Source organism: Triticum urartu, chromosome 4A (assembly GCF_056163025.1).
Source record: "Triticum urartu cultivar PI428250 chromosome 4A, HENAU_Tu73, whole genome shotgun sequence".
In the NCBI taxonomy this organism is placed as follows: Eukaryota; Viridiplantae; Streptophyta; class Magnoliopsida; order Poales; family Poaceae; genus Triticum; species Triticum urartu.
In genome coordinates, this window is record NC_141876.1 from 74745381 (window position 1) to 74760458 (window position 15078).

Consider the following 15078-nt stretch of genomic DNA (forward strand, 5'->3'; position numbering starts at 1 on the left):
GATTAAGAATGATATAATTTGGACAGCATTCCGACTGTAAATGGAAGGAATTGAACATGAATTTGACAAGATGAGGGGATACTTGATGAAAACAACAATACACTGCCTCCGGAACTATTGAAAGAATGGCACAAAGGGTAAGAACGATTTCAGGCGGCACTCTGGTTGAGAAGGGAGGCAAAACTTGACAGGATGAGAAGAACTCGAAAAGCATGCACGACACTCCGGTTAAGAGGATAAGGACAAAAAGAACACGATCCTGACAAAGCAAGAAGATGGGTTGGAGAGAGCAACATCACAATGCCTCCGGAACGAAGGGAAACAAGATCTTGAGAGAGCACGGTTACAACAAATGTTAGAACGGAGTTGTTGGAAAACCAACAACGAAAAGAATAAGCTTGATATGGTCTTATGGAATACATCTCAAATCATGAGGTGACCACCTGCCACTCACGGGAAAAGAATTGGATTGATATGAACGAGGAGACAGCAACTTATTTCACCGGGAGGATAAATGAAGAACTTGGGTCCTTTATAAGCACCATAGATAGCAACAAACCTTAGGGAAGGCTTTAGGTGAAATATAACCCAAGATAATTCCAACGAATAGGTTGATGGATTTAAAATATCTCATACTTGATAACTTGTGAATCATGAAACACGAAGGAAAATTATCAGGAATGACATAACACCACCTCCAAAGATACGGTAGAAAGAAATTGCACTCCGGATTGCAAGATGAAGAAATACTTGAGCTCCCTAGAAATGAATCTCGATGAAAACTTCGAGAAGGAATTAATTCCTTGATGAAACACCATGTCGAGCCTCCATGAAGAACTCCGGTAACAAAAAGAAAGAGAAATTGAAAACACAAGGTGAATCCTTGCAATGATTTAGATGGATCTCCGTTATAATTAGAGCATGGAACTCCGGGAAAGAAAATATGAAAACAAGTGAAACCGAGAATTTGGTGAACCTCCGAAATAAGGAATTAATCTCTTGGATGAAACAAGAATAAGAATTACATTATGCTTATCCTTCACCAATTTAAATTGATGACAAGCAACGGATTTGGCATACTACTTATTCTCGTAGAAAGGATTAACATAGATATTGCATAAATTTGAGAAGGTCTTCGACGAACCACCGGTAGGATGAAAGAACGAATGAATCGATACAATAACAAAGGAAGAGAAATCTTGAACGAGCCACCGGTAAAAATTAAAATGAACGAAGAGAAGATAAAGAAAACACCGGGAAGAATTAGCAAATGAATGAAGATGCTTGAGAGAATTTATATATGAGAGAACGAAGGGATCATGTACTGATTAGAGGATATTTGATTGATGCACCGGTAAAATTAGGAGGATGATAACTGACAGCTGAGAATGAATAAACCTGAATTGGTGGACTCCGGATAACACACTGAGAAGACTCTTGAATTGCTCCGGATAGGTGAAAAGAATTCTCACAATCAAAACAATTATGAGAGGATGGCAGAGAATGGGGAAAGATTTAAAAGAAACTCTTCTTCGGTCTTCAAAATCTGAGAATGACGACTGAAACACCACCATGAATTGTTGAGGCACTCCGGAATGAAAATTAGAAAGGTTGACCCAACGATGAAAATAATTTAACCGATCTTGGAGAAAGGCATTTGACTGATGATAAATCATTCTTATGGCAAACTTTGAGATGAATATGAGGATAACTCCGGAAATTAGAAGAGTCAGGTAAGATCCTGGGAAAGACCTGTGGGTTAGGGCCCACTCAAAAGAAACACCATTGAAAAGATTTAAAAGAGAGGTTGCACCGGTTGAATTAAATGGCTTGAATAAGATAGGACCTCGAAATAGCTTGAACTGAGATATCTTGAGCACTCTGGAACAATTGAATAGCGAGAACTGACTGAATATGAGGTGCACCGGCATGAGAAGGTATTTGAAACGAGGGAAAGATATGGTCAACAAGGCTTGAATTGGTTCCACCGGAGAAGAAAAAGAACGAAGAACGATGAACTTGAAGCTCCGTTAGAATCTTTATGAGAATCACCGGATAAGAGCATTGATGGAAAAAAATGGAGAGACTTCACATCAATAACATGATAAATGATTAAGAATTCTGAGTCCTTGAAGGAAATAAGGGAGGGAGGGCGGGAAAAAACAAAAGCAACTTGGAGACGGATGAAACAAACACCATTGAGAAGAACTGATGCTTGGTCTTGCGGATGTTGAAATGATCGGATCTACTTGAAGAGAAGCACGCCGGTTAAAAAAGGATTGACAAAACAATCTTGATGATCAAGAAGGATTAGTGTTCACATCGGGGTATGAGAACACCGCTTAGGAAAAGGTATGGAATCAACATTTGACTCCGAAGCAACTCGAATACCACAACTCAAAAAAACAAAACAAAGGATTGGCTTGCAAAATAAGCCGGAACAAACATATGATAGAGATTTCGTCCGAAGTTTTCGTGGTGGGGCCTACACGGGCTCGATCGTACAACACCATCATGTACAAGGCAGTGCACATGACATACGAAGCGTCCCCGAGTCGGCATAGCCAAGGACTCTTTAAGACACAACGAGACCATTGTAAAACCAACCGTGAATAGGCGGACCACTAGACGTCGAACCCCAATTTCATATCATACATCTGTCGGAAAGATTTCCTAAGAGCTACTTGAATTCCCACTTATAAACTCCCGAAACTTTCCGGTTATGCAATCAGGTGTTGGGGATACAGGGGAAGCATAATATCTCACCCAAAACTAGCAAATCCTACATCCAGCTGTATCCATCCTTCAACACATAACCAAGAAACCTTCGGAAATCGTCTACCTCAACCTTCGAAAAGCATCCATTATACGAGTTATGGCAATACTCCCGAACTCCCGCCCCAGTACTGGGTGGCGTCGAGGTTATCTCACCAACAACTGCATAAAAGAGATTTTCAATGTCGGCAAACTAAACTCAGGTATTTCAGAACTGCAACGATAAAATTGTGACGACAACACCTCGGAGCTCAACTCCCCGGGACACTGCCACAACCCCTAAATGACAGGAGACACCAAGAACAATGTTCTCGTCACAAAACCATCAGAACGATTCCAAGATACCCGCATGATCCTAAATTTTTTTAGTGAAATTTGAGAAGAGAAGAGTGAAAACTCTAGGTCAGGATGCCTTACCAGAGCGATGAAGGGACTGGGGAGTAAAAGAATTCCTAAACTCTCCGATATATAATTCATAAATGACTCAAAACATTTTTCTAGACTCAACAACGGCTGCTAAAAAATGATCAAGCAGTGGGGGCTCCTAAGGTCGGGGATGGCTCTGATTACCAACTTCTTACGCCCTCGATGCGGCTATATCTCCCACGTGTCGAAGCCCGACTTAGAGGCATAATCGCATTGAAAGCAATGTCGCAAGTGAGGTAATCTTCACACAACCCATGTAATACATAAGGGAAAGAGATACAAAGTTGGCTTACAATCGCCACTTCACACAATACATGAATACAGCATTACAACATCCATATACAATCAAGGTCCGACTACAGAACCAAAATAAAAGAAGAACCCCAAATGCGACAAGGTCCCCGATCGACCCCAACTGGGCTCCACTACTGATCAACTAGAACGAAACAACTCAAAGGACAAGATCTTCATCAAGCTCCTCCCGAGCTTGGTTGCGTCATCTGCACGGTCTCATCGGCACCTGCAAGCTGGTTTTGGAAGTATCTGTGAGTCATGGGGACTCAGCAATCTCACACCCTCGCGATCAAGACTATTAAAGCTTATGGGTAAGGTAAAAGGTATGAGGTGGAGCTGCAGCAAGCGACTAGCATATATGGTGGCTAACATACGCAAAAGAGAGCGAGAAGAGAAGGCAAAGCACGATCGAGAAACTATGATCAAGAAATGATCCTAGAACAACCTACGTCAAGCATTACTCCAACACCGTGTTCACTTCCCGGACTCCGCCAGAAAGAGACCATCACGGTTACACACGCGGTTGATGCATTTTAATTAAGGTCAACTTCAGGTTTTCTACAACCGGACATTAACAAATTCCCATCTGCCCATAACCGTGGGCACGGCTTTAGAAAGTTCAAATCCCTGCAGGGAAGTCCCAACTTAGCCCATAACAAGCTCTCACGGTCAACGAAGGATATTCCTTCTAGCGGGAAGACCCGATTAGACTCGGAATCCCGGTTACAAGACATTTCGACAATGATAAAACAAATCCAGCAACACCGCCTGAATGTGCCGATAAATCCCGATAGGAGCTACACATATCTCGTTCTCAGGGCACACTCAGATGAGCTCTCCATACAACTAAAACCAAACCTCGAGTTTCCCCGAGGGGGCGCTGCACAGGACTCTAGTTTGGACCAACACTCAGAGGAGCACTGGCCCGGGGGGGTTTAAATAAAGATGACCCTTGAGTCCGCGAAACCCAAGGGAAAAAAGGCTAGGTGGCAAATGGTAAAACCAATGTTGGGCATTGCTAGAAGAGTTTTATTCAAGGCGAACTGTCAAGGGGTTCCCATTATTACCCAACTGCGTAAGGAACGCAAAATCCGGGAACATAACACCGATATGACGGAAACTAGGGCGGCAAGAGTGGAACAAAACACTAGGCAAAAGGCCGAGCCTTCCACCCTTTACCAAGTATATAGATGCATTAATTAAATAAGAGATATTGTGATATCCCAACAAGTAAACATGTTCCAACAAGGAACAACATCTCCATGTTCCAACAAGGAACAAACTTCATCTTCACCTACAACTAACAACGCTATAAGAGGGGCTGAGCAGAGCGGTAACATAGCCAATCAACGGTTTGCTAGGACATGGTGGGTTAGAGGTTTGACATGGCAATTTGGGAGGCATGATAAGCGAGTGGTAGGCATCGCAGCATAGGCATAGCAAAAGAGCGAGCAACTAGCAAGCAAAGATAGAAGTGATTTCGAGGGTATGGTCATCTTTCCTGAAATCCCGCAAGGAAGAAGAACGAGTCCATGAAGAAGATAAACGGACGTAGTCGAACGGATCCTCACAGACATGACGTTATCGGAACTAACCCGAAGAAGCAACACCGGAAAGAAAGCAAACAACATGGTAAACAACCACCACATAAGCATGGCATGATGCACAATCAAGTATGATGCATGTCCGGTTCAATGAAGCATGGCATGGCAAAGTGCACAAGCAACCCTACAAATTAAGTGGAGTTCAATATGCAACTCCGTTGCATATTGCCGAAACACCACGTGACTTATTTAGTTCGATCTTGTTTATGTACCCAACAATATTAAATGTTGATAAACATGGCAAGAGATGAAGCATAATGAAACTATCTATCTAGGCAAGTTTAAATGAGGCCGGAACAACAAAACAACAAATCCGGAAACTCCTCATATGCATATATTATGTTTGGTACTGTTCTGCCATAAACACAATTTTAGAGTTTTTAAACATGCAAATAAAGGTCACCATGTTAAACTAGGCATTTTTCTACCCCATTTACATATAAATATTATTTAAAGCCGAGCTACGGTTATTTAGTTATGAATTAAAGCATTTTAGCATGTCCATAGAGCAAATTTAAACAATCACCATTTTAAACATGTCAAACATGATTGAAAGTTGGATATTATTAAACTAGACAAAATTCTAAGCAACTTTCATATATAATTTATTCCGATCCGATGCACGGGTAAAAAGTTATTAGATGCATGATCCTAGGGACTAATCTGCAAAACTGTTTTTGCTGGAAATTAGACAAAATTCTCAGCAGGAAAAAAGGCACCTCGGGCCGAATCTGTTGGCCCAACAACAGAAAAAAATAGAGGGGCTTCAGCGGGGTGGCCTCACCATGGGCTTTGGCCCAGCTGGAGAGGAAGGAGGCCGGTTGCTGGGCCTGCAGCGGTGTGGCCTAGTTCGGTGGATCTGGAGGTTGATGGGCCACTCCAGATCGAGGGGACTCTAGATCGAGGCGAGGCCGGGTCCAGGCGAAGTCAACGCGGGCGAGGTCTTCGCTCTCTCGAAGGAAACAAAGGATGCAGCGCCAGGGGCCGAGGCGATGCAGACAAGGGTCAACGACGGCGCGATGAACGGCAACGGGCGGCGGAACTTGAACTGTGCGGTCATGGCGACGAGCGGAAGGCCGACCAGAGGCGCGATGCAGAGGCAGGGGACCCACGGGCGCGGCGGATCTGGCGCGAATGGGGCTCCTCTCGAGCTCGGTGCTGCTCCAGGCGGGAGGACGGAGAGGACGAAGCAAGGCGGCGGGACTTGCAGGGATGAACCCGGGGAGGCTGTAGGTGGTCGTCGAGGTCGGGAACGGGCGCGACGACGGTGAGGATCTCTCCGACGAGGCAGGGCCAGGTCCAGTGGTAGGGACTTCCATGGCGGCTCCAGGGTACCTGAGACAGAGAAGGAAGGATCGGGCATGAGAGAGAGGGAGGAGGAAGGAAGGAAGAGGAGAGGAGAAATGCGCAATGGGGAATGGAGCTCATCTGCTGGTCCGGCAACTCGGACCTCTGCCGGACGCGGGCGCGGGGCTCCGGCCGAGCACCTGCTCGGGAGAGGATCGAGGGGGCTTGCGAGGTTGGGGATTTGGTGGATCATGGGGAGACGATGGTTGGCCCTCGCTGGAAACGATGGAGTTTGTCAGGGTCGGCTGGATCGGGAGGGATCCCGAGGAAAACGGAGTGGCGGCGACGCACTGAAACAGAGGGAAATGGTCTAGGGTTTGTCAAAAGGGTAGGGATTCATCTACTATAAATATCATGTGGGTTAGACTGTTTTAAAAGGTAGGGATTAGGGTAGGGCTATCTTGCCGCTACGATCATAATCGGGCGGTTGAGAAAAATATGTTAGGAAGTCCAATTAACAAAACGGAGACGTTTTGTAGATGTTTGGGGATGATCCGGATCCAATGGTGGCAACTGCCCGGTCGGGTCTGGGACAATTTTCGGACGCGCGCGCGAGGAGGGCCGCGGGCTGACGAGAGAGGCAAGGTTGGGTCTGGCGGATTGTGAAGAGCGGGTTGGTCTGAGAGAAGAGGGGAGAGATGCAGCCCAGCATGGTTTCCGAAGACCGAAAACGTCCGATGTTAGACTGGCTATACTGCCGCTATAGTTATCCGTTGGGGCATCAAACGATCTCCGAATGCGAAGAAACTTGACAGGCGGTCTATCTACACTATAATAAGACCACACATCAACTTTCAACCCAATCCGAGAACATTTTCCGGCCACTTATAAAATAATATTTCGGACATGCCGCGGGCGCGAGAAAGTGTGTCTGGGCTCAGAACGGACAATGGAAAGAACGAGGAGACCGGGACGGATGCAAGTTTTGATAACATGATGATGCAATGCACATGATGACATGACAAGATGCAACACACAAGCAAATGACATGACAACGACATCGAATAACTGGAAGACACCTGGCGCATCGGTCTCGGGGCGCTACAGGGCAGTTGCGTATTGAGGGAGGAGTTGCAACTGAGGCAAAATTGGACACACACACAGTTGCATACTAAGGGTGGACTTGGAACTGGAACAAGAAAAAAAGGTGGCCCCTCAATTGCATGTCAGATGTGTAGTTGGACTTGCAACTAGGACAAAAATGAGTTGGTCCCCAGTTGCATGTCGATAGTGGAGTTGCAACTGGAACAAAAAATGTGCCCCCATTGCATGTCGAGGGTGGAGGTTCAACTCGGACACAACTCTCCCCGGTTGCGTATCGAGGATGGACTTGCAACTAGGAGAAAAATGGGTCGGGCCCCAAGTTGTGTATCGAGGGTGGACCTGCAACTGGGGTAAAAAACAACGGGGCCCCAATTGCATGTCAAGTGTATAATTGGACTTGCAAAATAGGACAAAGCTGGGCCAGGCCTAGTTGCATATCGAGGGTGGACTTGCAATTGGGACAAAAAAATGATGTGTTCCCCAAATGCATGTCGGGGTGGAGTTGCAACTAGGGACAAAAAAGAATTGTCACCCTCCCCGAGTTGCGTCTCGAGCATAGGCTTGCAACTGAGGGTGGGACCCAATTACGTATCAAAGTTCGACTTGCAACTGGACAATAAAAGTCCCCTCCTCCAATTGCATGTCGGTGGTCGAGTGGCAACTAGGACAAATAAGGGCACCCAGATGTCTGTCAAGGATGGACTTGCAACTAGGGAAAATATGGGGTTTTGGGTCGAGTTGTGTATTGAGGGTGGACTTTTAACTAGGACAAAAAAACAAGGCGGTCCCTCCCAATTTCATGTCGGGGATGGAGTTGCAACTAGTACATAAAAGGGTCAGGCCCCGTTGTGTGTTGAGGGTGAACTGGCAACTATACAAAAATAGGGTTTTGGTCTAGTTGTGTATCGAGGGTGGACTTTTAACTAGAAAAAGGCGGGCTCCGCCTTAGTTGCATCTTGGAGGTGGAGTTGCAACCCAGTTTTGACTCGAGGGTGGACTTGAAACTTGGAGAAAAATGGGTTGGGATCAGTGGCGTATTGAGGTTGGACTTGCAACTGGTACGAAAAAAATATAGGCTCCCCAGTTGCATGTCGGGGGTGGATTTGCAAAAATGGGAAAAAAAAGGATTGGAACCCCAGTTGCGTGTGGAGGGTTGACTTGCAACTAGGAGAAATATTGGTAGAGCCTAGTTGTGTATCGAGGTTGGACGCAATTACAACTAGGACAACGACAAACGATGTGCCCAGTTGCGAGTCGAGGGTGGACTTGCAACTGGGACAACTAGGAACTACGATCCCAGTTGTGAGTCAAGGGTGGACTTGCAACTGGGATGAAACAAAACTATGATACCATTTGCGAGTCGAGGGTGGACTTGCAAGCGGGACAATAACAAACAAAAGCCCAGTTGCGAGTCGAGCGTGGCTGTGCAATTGGGATAACAAAACACATGCCCAATTTCTAGCTGAGGGGTGGACACCCAACTCGAAGAGCTACGAGCACATTTGTGAATCGGGAGTGGACATGCAACCAGGACAACTACAAAATACAAGCGTAGTTGCGAGTCAAGAGTCAAGTTTCAATCGGGATAAACAAACTATGTCCCCAGTTGTGAGTCAAGGGTGGACTTACAACTGTGATGAAAAAACAAAAAACACATGCTTCAGTTGCGAGTCGAGGGTGGGCTTGCAACTGGAACAACTACGAGCCTAGTCACAAGTCATGGATCGACTTGCAATAGGGATAAAACAAACCACAAAATACATTTGCGAGCGAGGGTGAACCTGCAATTGGGAGGAAAAACAAAATACATGTCGAGTTGCAAGTCAAGGCTGGGCTTGCAATTGGGATGAAACAAACTATGGTCCTAGTTGCGAGTCAAGAGTGGACTTGCAACAGGCACAAGTACACTAAACTACGATACAAGTTGTAAGTTGAGGGTACACTTGCAACTGGGACAACTAGAAAAACTACGATACAAGTTGCGAGTCGAGGGTGGACTAGCGAGTGAGATGAAACAAACTACGAGTCTAGTTGCGAGTCAAGAGTGGATTTGCATCCAGGACAGCTACACAAAACTATAATACTATTCGTGAGTCGAGGGTGGGATTGCAACTGCGACAATAACAAACTACGAGCCCAGTTGCGAGTCGAGTATAGATTTACAACTTCAATGAAATACAAAATACATGTCCATTGTTAGTCGATGGTGGACTTGCAATTGGGACAACTACGAGACCATTTGCGAGTGGAGGGTGGACTTGCAACTTGGACAATAACAAATTATGAACCCAGTTGCAAGTCGAGTGTAGATTTGCAACTGTAATGAAAAACAAAATACATGCCCATTGCTAGTCGAGGGTGGACTTACAAGACCATTTGCGAGTGAAGGGTGGACTCTACAAATTCTCCACCAGATCAAAATGCATAGCGAAAACGAAAAAAAGAGAAACGGGTCACGCCCCTCAAACAACAACATATATGGACTCGTGTAAAAAGAATCACAAGAACAAGCCAACACAAAACAAAATGGGGCGAAGAGGACGCGCGATAAAAAAACAAGCTGACATCAGTGCGCATGATCAAGTTTGTGCAAATCTTAAAGCAAACAAATCGTTCGGTTATGGAGTTAGATGAGACATCACAAAGATGAGATTTAGCAAATTCGAAAGGAAAAAAATCTCTTCTCTAGCTACCCAATTGAACCAAAATAAATAAAGACAGATAATAGAAAGACACGTAGCCCTAAAAAAGCCCACTAAAAACAGAAAATGGCCCACTAAAAAAGTCACATCAGGCATCACTGCTTCACAAAGGGCAAACAAAATTTACGACACGACGACAACAGCACAACTCAGGAGCACGTATATCTAACAGAATATGAGTTAAATGAGACATTGTTAACTCCCATCTAAGTGAGAATTAACAAAACCAATTTGAAATAGGACCCCTAAATCGCGATGAAAACGTCCCAACAAAAGATACAAACACGAGCAGACCGATAAGTAGACACAATACACACAACACGGGACACACGCGACAAAACAACCCGACAAAGATTTGCACGACATTTAAATTGAATTGATAACATAGTGAAAAAAATCAAGATTTAAAAACAAATAAATAAAAATAAAAAAGGAAAAAGAAAAAGAAATGAAAAAAGAGAGAAAATATAAATAAAAAACAAATGGGAGTGGAAAATCACTTACTTTCACTCCACCCTTTTCACTTCCAACCCACTCCTCACGTGAAGGACTGTAGGAAAAAAACAGCAACGTGAGAAAATGAATGAGCACCTCTCGGGAGAAAATAGGGACAACTCTCTCTGACTGTTCTCTTATCATGGTACTTTTTTTTGAGAAATTCCAACCACGGTACATGGAAGCCCACAACTGAGACAAACAGAAAAAAAATCACAAACATGTCAAACGGTGCAGACCAGCCTGAGACAAAACAGAAAAAGCCCACAAACAAGACGGCCCGCCCCAAACTCGCGTGGAGACACAGGCACGTCAACGCGACGTGCACGAGCGTGCGAGGAACGATCACTTTGCGTGAGTTTTAAAGATATATATAATCTGACGGCCCTCGACTTAGATGTAACATCCTTAAATATCATCTAGATATGAGTTAGCAATTCCCAAAACCAAAAGAATGTCAGCAGCCAGAAGTACCAAACGACGCATCCGACACGGCATCCAGGTTCCCAAGTCCCAACCAACCCAAGCAAGCAGGCGTGGAATAAGGGTTACTCGCTGCCGCCATCGTCGCTCTCGCCGACGAACTCGGCGATGCGTGTCATGAGGTTGCGCGCGTCATCGAACCCAGGAAAGAGGAAGAACGCGTGAATGCCGTCCGGGTACTCCAACACCCTCACGTCCTTGCCGCTGTCCTTCAGCATCTCGCAATACCGTCTCTGCCAGTCCTGAAGCGGGTCATAGCCGCCGATGACGAGCAGCACCGGCGGGAAGGCCGGGCTGTCCACGCCAGCGGCTGCCCCAGGGGAGGTGAAGCACGCGGCCTCGTGAGTGCGGTCAGCGCCGTCCGGGAGGAACGCGCGCCACATCCAGTCGGTGCGGGCGACGGACACGATCGGCGCGCCGTCAAGGCGGAGCTCGGAGGGCGTGCGCTCCTCGCCGCCGAAGAAGGGCTGGACGGCTATGACGCCGGCGAGACGGACGTTCTTGAACGCAGGCACGTCCGCGGCGTAGCGCCTGGCGACGTGGTGCGCGATGTTGCCGCCCGCGCTGTCCCCGGCGAGGAAGCAGCGGGAGGTCTGGAGCGGGACGTCCGCCTGGTGGTTACTCGGGTCGTCGAGGAAGCGGAGCGCGGCGAGGCCGTCGTCGTAGGGCGCGGGGAACCGGTGCTCCGGGGCGCGGCGGTAGTCGACGGAGAGCACGGCCGCGGAGGCGTACCTCGCGATGCGCCGGCACGCGGCGTCGTAGGCCAGCGACGCCGCGGAGAGGAACGCGAACCCGCCGCCGTGGAAGAAGACGATCACGGGGAGAGGCGCTCCCTTGGCGTCGCCGGCGGGAGGCGACGCCGCGGCACGGGGAGGAGAAGGCCGGGACGCGCGGGTCTAGGAGGGAGAGCACGCGGCGGTTCACGGTGCCGTCGGCGCGGCGGGTGGCGTCGGCGACGTAGTCCACGGCCCTCAGGGATAGGCGCATGATGCGCGACATCGGCGGCTTCGGCCTTCTCGCCGGCGGGGGCTCCTCAGCCATTGTCGTCGTGCGCCTTCCGCTTCTGGAGGTGCATTTGCGTTGCTGGCTGGTTTGAGTAGAATTTGTAGTGGTTGGGTAACGGGTACTCTCTGCCTCTCTGGTGGAGACTTGTCTTGTCTGAGACTTGGGAGTGTGGGTTATCGCTCGAGTGATCTCTGGTTTTCCTGATCTGCAGTGATAATGAGGTTATTACTTACTAGGTTAGGTGTGTTGATGAAGTTTTCCGTGATTTCTTATGTCCGGGCAGATAGAAAGGCAACTTTCAGCGAGCCTGTGGCCATCACATCCTAATGTTAGGGATGTTATGAGGTTGAACGAAAATTGCTATTAGAGTCCAATCTAATCTACTCCGAGAGGAACAATAAGTTCAAAAATAAGAGCACATGTGTGTTAGGTATCTGAATATTTTCTTTAGTTTCAGTCACCCTGAATTTGAAATGGTGTTGATCTTTATTAATCGATTATTCTAGGACCACAAAAACCGAGCCGGGCAAAACCTATCCAGTTCAGATGCTTCAACCCGTTAGTTCTTCCCCCGATGGCCCCTTCTTCTTCCCCACGCTCTCCTCTTCTTCTGCATAGGGCATATCGCCCAGTCGGCAGTCACGGCCATACAAGAGAAAGGCAGAGTTTAAACTATGATGCCGATGGTTGTAATTTACTTATTATACTATATGTAGTACTTTTGTTTATTTTTAGTGTAAGTTGTTTACTTGGAGCTCTATAATTAAATATTCTCAAGTGCACACACTTTTTTACATTGAACAACTATTATGGGCTAGCAAAAACAAGCACCTTACATTCAGTAATATCACTTGCGACACCAAATAAAAACGCCAAAATACCCGCAAGAAATTAAAAAATATATAAATTAGACACAAAACGGCAACCATCATAAACAAAAAAAATTGAAGAAACAAAGTAGAAGAAACTCACACGTATAGAACATCCTGACGAAAACTTGAAAACTTGATATTGATTTAGAAAAGTAATCATTCACCAGAAAATTATTAAACTCAACATTGGACATGCAAAAAATCATTGAAAATGAATTTGATTAAAGTTCAACATTTAAATAATATACGTACAAAAATAATAAATAATAGATGGTCAAACGTTACTGAAATATCAACTAAATCAGATCTTGAATGGTCAAATAACTATTTTTAGGGTATTGTCATAATAACTTAACACCACACTAACTAGGGATAACGAAAACATCAAGAACTCGGATATCAATTCATCATTCAGGCGGTCACACAGATCTTTAATATAGTTATGCTCCATAAACATCTCTGACCTTTTTCTTTTTCTCCGGAACGAGGAACAACGCTCGCGTGGCCATGCATACCGGCACAATGAACAACCAGACCGATTCCTAGAAAAAGGCGCCCTGCTTGCCATCACCCACCCACACCATCGTCACGGTAGAGAAGAGGTTCCTAGCTATCATGGTGATCGCATGGTAGCTCCATGCCAACCCAGTGGCGCTTCGGGTGACACCAAGCGTACTAGAGCAATCTAAGGCATAGTGCACGTCGGAACCTTTCGTGGTCTTGCAATGCTAGGCCACCCAGGTTGAGCGGCGAGCAGACATTCTTCCACGCCACCTTGCATTTGCCATCAGAGAGCTCATTTATCATGCGCCCAAAGGAAACAACACGTAATCTTGCTGATCCCTTGAAGAATTCCTTTGGCGCCCGCAGAAAGGTTTAGGGCAAAGGTTGGCATGGCGTCGATTACAGAACGCACGAGCATATGTCACCTGATCGGGGAAACTCGATTTCTTCAGGTTGACATGCAGGCGCGACGTATCCCTGAAGGCAATGGGGAAATCTCTTTTCGTAAGTGATTTACGTAGGAGTTCATAGGTGTAGCATTTTTGCCAAGGAGAGCATCGACCTACTCACGGCCCGGGTTTGTTGATGTCGGTTACATGCATTCTAATCATGTAGAGGCCATAGTTGTCTTCATGATGGTTGTATATATTCCCTTCGTGTGATATTATGAGTTAGTAAGAACTGTACTTTATCAAGAAAAACTCTTGAAATCATACGTGCATTCAAGATAACAACGTGTATTCTCGATATGAATTTTTGTCTATATAATGACAACCAACCCTAAACTAATTGAAGAAAAGCTTGTCCAACATCGTCTGAGACGGTTTGGGCATATTCAGCGCAGGCCTCTAGAAGCTCCGGTGTATAGTGGACGGCTAAAGCGTGCGGAGAATGTCAAGAGAGGGCAGGGTAGACCGAATTTGACATGGGAGGAGTCCGTTAAGAGAGACCTGAAGGATTGGAGTATCACCAAAGAGCTAGCTATGGACAGGGGTGCGTGGAAGCTTGCTATCCATGTGCCAGAGCCATGAGTTGGTTGCGAGATCTTATGGGTTTCACCTCTAGTCTACGCCAACTTGTTTGGGACTAAAGGCTTTGTTGTTGTTGTTGTTGTTGATAATGACAACCAACCAATGTCCTTTCCAACGAAGACCTAACTGATTTGATACTATAAATAAAAAAACACGCTGCATGCCTGTAGGACGTGCGCATCACATCAATTGGATGAGAAACCTTGTATTCATTGAAGCTTTGGGGGATGCATGAGGTTGTAAAACACGTGGCTGGGCATAACGGCGCGACACATTGGGCGCGTCTTGGCTCTGTGCAGCCACGGCATAAGGCTGGAGCGGTGGAAAGCGTGCGAGCATCCAGGCCGAAAATATATAATGGAACATTCGCACCCAGGCCCTCTTTATCTAGCCATCCATTTTGTGCATCGCGATTCGTGCAAACACATTTGTCTTTTTTGTTTCTCTCGCATAAAACATGTTTTAAAGTTCAAACCTTTGCAGCGTGGCAAAGCTT

General features: G+C 46.2%; 1 pseudogene; it reads right to left on the minus strand.

Moving 5' to 3' along the window:
• Positions 1 to 10924: 10924 nt before the first annotated feature.
• Positions 10925 to 12342, minus strand: LOC125553597 (putative carboxylesterase 18 pseudogene; annotated as a pseudogene).
• Positions 12343 to 15078: the final 2736 nt, after the last annotated feature.